The following is an 8,450-nucleotide window of genomic DNA, read 5'->3' as shown; positions in this document are numbered from 1 at the left end:
CCCTTATTGTTAATTCAGCCTTTTGATTTCTCAAATGATGCTGCAATTAATAAATTTGTATGTATGCCATTTCTCACATTTTGGGAAGGGTACCTGTATTTATAAAATTTTGAGAGATTTTATCAAATTCCTCTTCACTAAGTTTATATTCCAAACAGCAAGACATGAGTGTACTGTTTTCCTACACCAATGACAAGTTAAAGACTCTTCTGATCTTTAACAATCTGGCTGGAACCATGGAGGGTGCAAAAGAAAAAAAGAAGGTTCCTACTGTGCCAAAAACCCTTAAGAAAAAGTGAAAGAATGTCTCAGAGCTGAAGATCAAGTGCCTGAGAAGTTTGACCAAAAGGTACTTTGAAAGACAAGGAGGAAGCTTATCTATGAAAAAGCTAAGCACAATCACAAGGAATACAGGCAGATGTACAGAACTGAGATCAAATGGCTAGGATGGTAAGAAAAGCTGGCGACTTCTATGTGCCTGCGAAGCCCAAATTGGCATTTGTCATCATAGTTAGAGGTATCAATGCTTTGAGCCCAAAGGCCCGAAAGGTACTGCAGCTTCTTCCGCTTTGCTTCAGCGGTACCTTTGTAAGGCTTAACAAGGCTCCTGTCAACATGCTGAGGATTGTGGAACTCTATGTTGCATGGGGGTACCTAAACCTGAAGTCAGTAAATGAATTAACCTACAAGTGCAGTTATGGCAAAATCAAAAGAAATGAATTGCCCCGACAGATAACACATTGATTGCTTGATCTCTTGGTAAATATGGCATCATCTGCATGGAGAATCTGACTCGTATATTTGCAGCCCAGATGGTTCTAAATTGTATATTTGTGGTTTAAACAGCATCATTAAAATACTGAGGACAGATGCATCCACAGATTTTGCTTACTTGGTTCTTTGCCCATTCTTCTCATTCTTTACTTTCCCGAATATGGTTCAGGTACAATTTATTCACCTCCTCCTATTTTGTCCACAGCTTTTTTTTTTTTTTCTCACCCAAGGATATTTTTCCATTGATTTTTAGGGAGAGTGGAAAGGAGAGGGAAAGACAGAGAGAAACATCAAGGTGAGAGAAACACGTCTACTGATTGCCTCCTGCAGTAGCCCTGACCAGGGCTGTGGCCAGGGAGGAGCCTGCAACCAAGATACATGCCCTTGACTGGAATTGAACCCAGGACCTTTGGTCAGCAGGCTGATGCTCTATCCACTGAGCCAAACTGGCTAGGGCTTGTCCCCTGCCCTTTAGGCAAGATCTGCTGTCTCATGAACAGGTCCGGTGTTCTCTTAATAGTAAACATCATTGTTGTACAAGTTCTCAGGAAGCCTTCTTATGGCTGCTTTCACATCGTCATCCGTACGTACTGTATCATCTTGCACGAACCTGTTGATTGAACCCCACAGCACTATAATACCATTTCCAATACACTCTAGCACTGGTCTGATGCTGCAACAGCAGGCCTGCCCACTCTTTGACTTGAGACGCTATGGTTTTGTCTATCCCAGATTGTCATATAATAGGAATCAGATGGTATAAGCATTTATTTGATTCTAGCTTTCACCAGGCATAGTGTATTTGAAGTTCATTCATGTTGTCATGTGTATTCGTTTCTTCTTATCACTAAAACCATTTGTTGAAGGATATACCTGTTTACTCCATTCACCAGTTGAAAGAACTTTGGGCCAGAAAATAGGTCATGGCCATAATGATTTTGGCTTAATCAAGGACATCTGAACATAAACTAGATACTTGCTATTAAAGAATTGTCAGTTTTTTAAAGAGGTGGTAATAGAACTGTGGTTATGCTTTAAAAAAAAGTCAATTTAAAAAAATATTTCTTTATTGATTTCAGAGAGGGAGAGGGAGAAACATCAATGATGAGAATCATTGATTGGCTGCCTCCTGCACGCCCCCTACTGGGGATTGAGCTTACAACCTGGGCATGTGCCCTTGGTCAGAATTGAACCTGGGATTCTTCAGTCTGCAGGCCGATGCTCTATCCACTGAGCCAAACCGGTTAGGGCATCAATTTTTTTTTTAAAATATATTTTATTGATTTTTTACAGAGAGGAAGGGAGAGAGATAGAGTCAGAAACATCGATGAGAGAGCAACATTGATCAGCCACCTCCTGCACATCTCCCACTGGGGATGTGCCCGCAACCCAGGCACATGGCTTTGACCGGAATCGAACCCGGGACCCTTCAGTCCGCAGGCCGACGCTCTATCCACTGAGCCAAACCGGTTTTCGGCAGGGCATCAATTTTTAAGAGCTACATAATATCTAGGATTTACTTCTAAATATCCCAGAGAAGTAGGAAAGGTGGGTAGGTTAGAGATAAAACAAGATTGATCATATGTTGATGATGGTTGAAAATGGTGAGTAGTATATGAGAATTCATTATTTTATTATAGTTTTGCACATGCTTAAAATTTCCAATAACTTGAATAAAAAGGATGTTGGTTTTGCCCAGTTGGAGTGGCTCTGTGGGTTTGGCATCATCCCATGCACCAAAGGTTGCCAGTTCAATTCCTGATAAGACACATACCTGGGCTGTGGGTTCGATCCCCAGTAGGGGCATGTACAGAAGGCAAAATGATGTTTTTCTTTCTCCCTCCCACTATAAGAATGTCCTTGGGTGAGGATTAAAAAAAAAGTTGGTTTTTATTCTAAGAGCAGTGAGGAGATATGAAATGTCCAAGTTAATACTCAGATTTGATTTTTAGATACCTCATTTTGTTTTCAATGCAGATCAGATTGGAAGGGGGGCAGAATGACTGAGGGAGACCATTTTCACACTTTTGTAATGGTTCAAGAAAAGTGATGATGGTTTGACTAAAAAATAAAAATGGAAAAAAGTGAAAGGATTCAAGAACCACATTGAAGAACTTTAGAGTGAGGGGAGTGGACGCAGAGATAGGGAACAAAGCAGCAGCTGTCAAATCAATTTTATTAACAGCAGAGCTTGAAATGGACATCCGACCCAAATGTACCACCCAAGGGGCGCAAATTTAAAAGCATATTAAAAATTCATGGAACTGCTAGGGGAAAATATTTCATCTACCCTCCCTGTACATTATTGACATGCTAGCTGGTAATACAGTTCCCAGTTGCTCTGATCACACTGGAATGGCCATCTTCCTTTAACTTAGGGATTTAGATTACAATATCAATATGCACCTTGATTTGATTTAAAGACATCTATGTGTAACTTTTATTATTTTTATTTTACCCTTTAAAAGCATATATTTTGTTAATGTGCTTAACAAAAAAATATATTTTAGCTCTAAATGTTCAAAATATTAAGTTGTTAGGCATGGATCTGCTAGTAGCGTTTTAAAATATAGGAACAAATGTCTGGGCAAATTTTCCCCTCCTGGTCATATTAAATTATTGGCTTGTATTTAATGAATTTTGCCAGTGAGTAAAATAATCAAGAAGACAGTAAAACCCTGGCCGATGTGTTCAGTGGTTGGAGTGTGAAGGTCAGCCTATGTACCAGAGGGTCTCAGGTTCAATTCCAGGCACATACCATAGGGGTGTGTTTGGGAGGCAACCAATCGATGTCTGTCTCTCTTCTCTTTCCCCCTCCCTAAATATCAGTGGGAAAAATATCCTCACTCCTTGGGTGATAAGGGGGGAAAAAAAAGAGTACAAAAACACATCAGATACATTGACCAAAATAATCGACAATGGATTCTAATTGAATTTTTATACTCATGAAGTAAATACTCCACCAAATCTCAGAAATTAACAATGGTAATTGCTTTTGGTTCAAGCTAAGTTAGCCTGTTTATTGTTCACCTTCTTACTATGATGGAAGATTCAATTTTTGAAAACTCAAAAATAAATACAGGCATACCTCATTTTATTGTGCTTGGTTTTATTGCACATGTTGCTGTTTTTACAAATTGAAGACCCCCCACCAGCAAAAAGATTGTCTTACTGCAGGCTCAGAGGATGGTTAGCATTTCCTAGCAATAAAATGTTTTGAAGTTAAAACATGTACATTGTTTTTCTAGGCAGTGCTATTGTACACTTAATAGACTATAGTATAGTGTAAAACATAACTTTTATATGCACTGGGAAACAAAAAAAATTACTCGCTTTATTGTGGTGGTCTGGAGCCAAACCCTGAAATATCTGAGGTATGCCTGTAGTTTCAAAACTATGACACGTTTCTATAATTAGCCATTCCTCAAAATATAGAAAAAGCTGTGTAAACATTGTTTGCATTGGTTCACAAATTTAAGTGAATTTTAGACCATAATTGGAAGCACAGCTTCCAATGGTATGGAACTTGAGATCTGGGTCTTATCTGACCCTTAGTAATTAATTACCTCTCATCTGAAGGGGAGTTAAGTACAGATCATTCATTCATGCTCTGAAATTCATGGACCCCAACAAATCCTCTAGATTGAACTATATATATATCGGGGGGGGGGGGGCGGGGTGGGGGGGCGGGGAGAAGGAGCTGGTCCAGTTTTAAGATTCTCATAGGTGACCTTGATCTAAAGATAAACGTATAATTAGCTGATCACCTTCTAAATTGCTCCAGACCTAAATACTGTTACCTTGTGGTAGGCGGGACTCTTAAGATGACTCCCAAAATTTCCTGATGTACATATCTTTTTAATCCCCTTCCCTTAAGTGTGGGCAGGATCTGTGAATGTAATGGATATTACCGTGATAAGGCTACAGCACAGGCAAAAGGGAAGGGATTTTGCAGGTGTAATCAAGGCACTAATCAGTTAGAGTTTGAGTTAATCTAAAGGGAGTTCACCTCTGGTGGGCCTGACTTAATCAAGTGAATCTTTAAAAGCAGGCTTAGGACTTTCTCCAAAATCAGAAATTTTTCATGCAGGCCTTGAAGCAAGCAGCCATCAGTTCTACAGCTGAAAGGAAATGGACTCTGCAACAGAAGTATGGAAGAGGCTCTAACAGTGGATAGAGCGTCGGCCTGCGGACTGAGGGGTTCCAGGTTCAATTCTGGTCAAGGACATGTACCTTGGTTGCAGGCACATCTCCAGTAGGGAATGTGCAAGAGGCAGCTGATTGATGTTTCTAGTTCTCTCTCCTTTCCTCTCTGTAAAAAATCAGTATTTTTTTTTTTTTTTTTAAAAGTAGTATTAAAGAGGACCAGCTTCAGATGAAACCTTGACTGTAGCCTGTGAGAGCCTGAGCTAAGCTGTACCTGGACTCTTGACCCACAGAAACTGTTAATATGTTGTCTTAAACTCTTAAGTTCGTGGTAATTTGTTATACAGCATCAGAAAATATATAATTTCTTAAAGCCAAAACTTAGCTTAATTTCTCTCTCCTTGAAGAAACTTGAGGCCATGGAGAACCCAAATAGGGTATTCTAGAAATTATATTAATCTATACTAATAAAAGGGTAATATGCTAATTAGATTAGATAGACCAGGCATCTTCCAGACGTCCTTCTGATGTTCTCTGGGACAAAAGCAGTGGTGGCTGCAAGGACTGAGAAGGGGTGGCAGCAGCAGCAGTGTGAGGGCCAAGGAGGGTTGGCAGCTGCAGCAGCTGGCAGTGGCAGCAGGAGCAGGGTGATGGTGGCGGCACCTCTCCCTGGTCGACCCGTTCACCTCCCGCAGAGGGAGGCCAGACTAGCGCTTAGGGGAGCGGGCCCAAGTTGTCACTAGGACATCCCATGAGGGCTCCCAGACTGTGAGAGGGGACAGGCTGGGCTGAGGGACCCCTCCCAGTGCACGAATTTTCGTGCACCGGGCCTCTAGTATTACAATAAACCCAGTCACTTTACAAAGGACAAATAAACCTATAAATTTCAGTCACTAAGGTAAGCTGAAACTAAATATTAAAAAATTATCCAGTTGTATTTTTAATAGCCAAGAGCTTCAATTATAAGAATACTCCGGGTTTGGTTCAGAGTAATGTGGAAAGTACTAAATCCATGACACACAATAGAAAGGAAAAAAAAACTTTAAAAAATATATTTAGACCACAGCTACTCTCATACTGACATTCATATTTTTATAGCACTTGAAAGAGCTCAATACTCCAAAAAGGCAGTTTAAACACGAGAAGCCAAAAACAATTAGCTTACTACAGGCTTATTTCATTTTCTCCCTCATCACAAATAATGTTCTATGTTAAAAATGAATGTTTCCTAGGTCACTGGCTGTGATGAACTGTTAACTGTGCTGAAACAAATTTCAGACATGGCAAAGTTCTTGCTAGAATTCCATTAGAACAGGGGTGGGGAACGACCAGCCCGAGGGCCATATAAGGAAGGCCCTTGAAATTATTTGGTCTGGCCCTACCAAGGAATTAGGGGTGAGTTAATTGAAAGTTTGACCAAATATAGCAAGCTAATTTTTAAGTTGATAACTTTATATGGCCCCCAAATGTTATAAATACCCCAATGGTTCCCCACCCCTGTATTAGAATATCAAGGTCCCATATGAGACCATGGACCATGGGTAGAAAGGAAATATTTAGACCATCAGGTAGCCCTTGTACTCAGATGTTAGTATCACCTACAATTAGTAGCTATAATAATAAAAGCACAATATGCTAATTAGACCAGATGACCTTCCAGATGAAGCCAGGGCTGTGAGGGAAGCTGGGTCCCGGGTGCCTGTCGGTAGCCGGAGGGAGGGAAGCCTGGGTCCTGGGTGCCAGGGGGAAGCTGGTGCCAGCAGCTGGGGGAAGGAAGGGCCACTCTTGCACAAATTTCGTGCATTGGGCCTCTAGAGTATATAAAGGATAACTATTCTATAAAATCATTTGGCCTATTATAACCTCCTCAGCTTACTTTGAACCAAATTTTTTATTGCTAAGAAACATAAATCATGTATCATTATGTTCACCTTGTGGTAACTTAAGCCTTCTATAAAAACCACGCCTTGTATGCAATCTATCATTAAGAACTGTATGTTGAAGCTATAGTTAATACTTAAAATATAGCTCAAGTCAATCAGTCCATTTTTCTGGAAGAATGAAAGAAAGGTCAAAACTTTGATCTGAATAGGGAGAAAGCAGAAGTACAGATGATGTCATCTGAAAAAATTCAGTGGATTAAAATATTAATGTTTATACTGAAATTACAGAACTGAAGAAATATGTCTGTTATGTTGGTTCTAGGTCAAAAGCTTATTAGAAAGACAAACTAATACAATACATTGAGTTATACTCTAACTTTACATTAGTATGTATAAAAAATCCACACAGCAAACACACACACCCCATGTAAAACATTGCTTAAGTTTAATGTTTATTTCCCCAACACAGCCTAGCCTGCACTCTACTTGGATAAATTTTACAAGCTAGTTTTCTGCTGCTTCTAGTTTTAAACTTTATCCATGTTTCTGATGACAAGGAATGCTGCAAAAATACTCTAGTTCAACAAAGAGTTATGATCACAAAATAATTTTTATCCATTCTACAGTGTTTCAGATTTACCAGTTGATTCTTAAACACAAAGTAGATATAGATGCTAATGGTGGCTAATCTGGTATGTTTCTTATAGCAAACTGTTGTTCATGCAACACTTGTGCTCAAAGGGGAAGGCACAGGATTTCCTACAATGAGCCACCTTATAAAGAGTTCTTTTTGTACAAATTAATTTATGTCACATTTAATTTAGTGTGCATAACCTCAAAACTGAGGTATTATTCCAATTTATAAAAACCACTTGCATAACTCTTATGCAAGTTTTAAAAATACAAAGTTTTCTCCCTAAAGTGGCTCAAAATAGATTGTTCATGGCTGCCTACATCTAAGATAAAAAGATTCTAAAACAATTGAACAGATTAGGCATATTATTAAAGGTGTTCAAACCATTACTTGATTTGTACATCTATTCAAACCTCTTCATCAGTCTTTATTCAGCAGTACATATGCACCAAATTCGATTTTAGAAGTTTCCATATCATTTTCATAGAAAACAAAGTTTGAAAACAAATAACATTTAAACACAGCACGGTATTCTACTACAACTGAAACTTTTTTCTTCTTCTTTACAGGACTTAACAAAATCTAAAAATAAACTATGTTGTAGATTTACCTCATGCAAAGATCTTTATGTTATCTCTGAAAATGAAAAGGATGTATTTTTAAAGCACATTTTACTGTTTTATACTATTATGGCAACATGTGTACTGCAACACAGTCTATTTTGAGGGAAATTTGATTTTTTTTTTCCATGCAAAAATCTACACAAATTAGTTCTGATGATATGGAAAGCTTTTCATAGCATCAAACATTCATCTGGTGCAAATGCACAGGGAAACCTTCCTGAAAAGTTTTCTGACTTGAGAAGCAACTAAAAAGCCATACTAGGTAGAGTAAATAAAAACTAAAAACAAAACAAAAAAAAAACAAAAAAAAAAACAAAAACCCCCCCACAAAACCCTAAAAAAAAAAGACAACCCCCCCCCCTCAAAACAAAACAAAATTCCCCCAAAACA

General features: G+C 38.7%; 1 pseudogene; it reads left to right on the top strand.

The window, feature by feature from the left end:
* The first annotated feature begins 236 nt into the window (after positions 1-236).
* On the top strand, positions 237-891 carry LOC102759699 (annotated as a pseudogene).
* The last annotated feature ends 7,559 nt before the right edge of the window (positions 892-8,450 follow it).

Source organism: Myotis davidii, unplaced genomic scaffold (genome assembly GCF_000327345.1).
Source record: "Myotis davidii unplaced genomic scaffold, ASM32734v1 scaffold570, whole genome shotgun sequence".
NCBI classification, from domain to species: Eukaryota; Metazoa; Chordata; class Mammalia; order Chiroptera; family Vespertilionidae; genus Myotis; species Myotis davidii.
The sequence above is the reverse complement of the archived record's forward strand: the minus strand, read 5'-3'. Positions and strand labels throughout refer to the sequence as shown.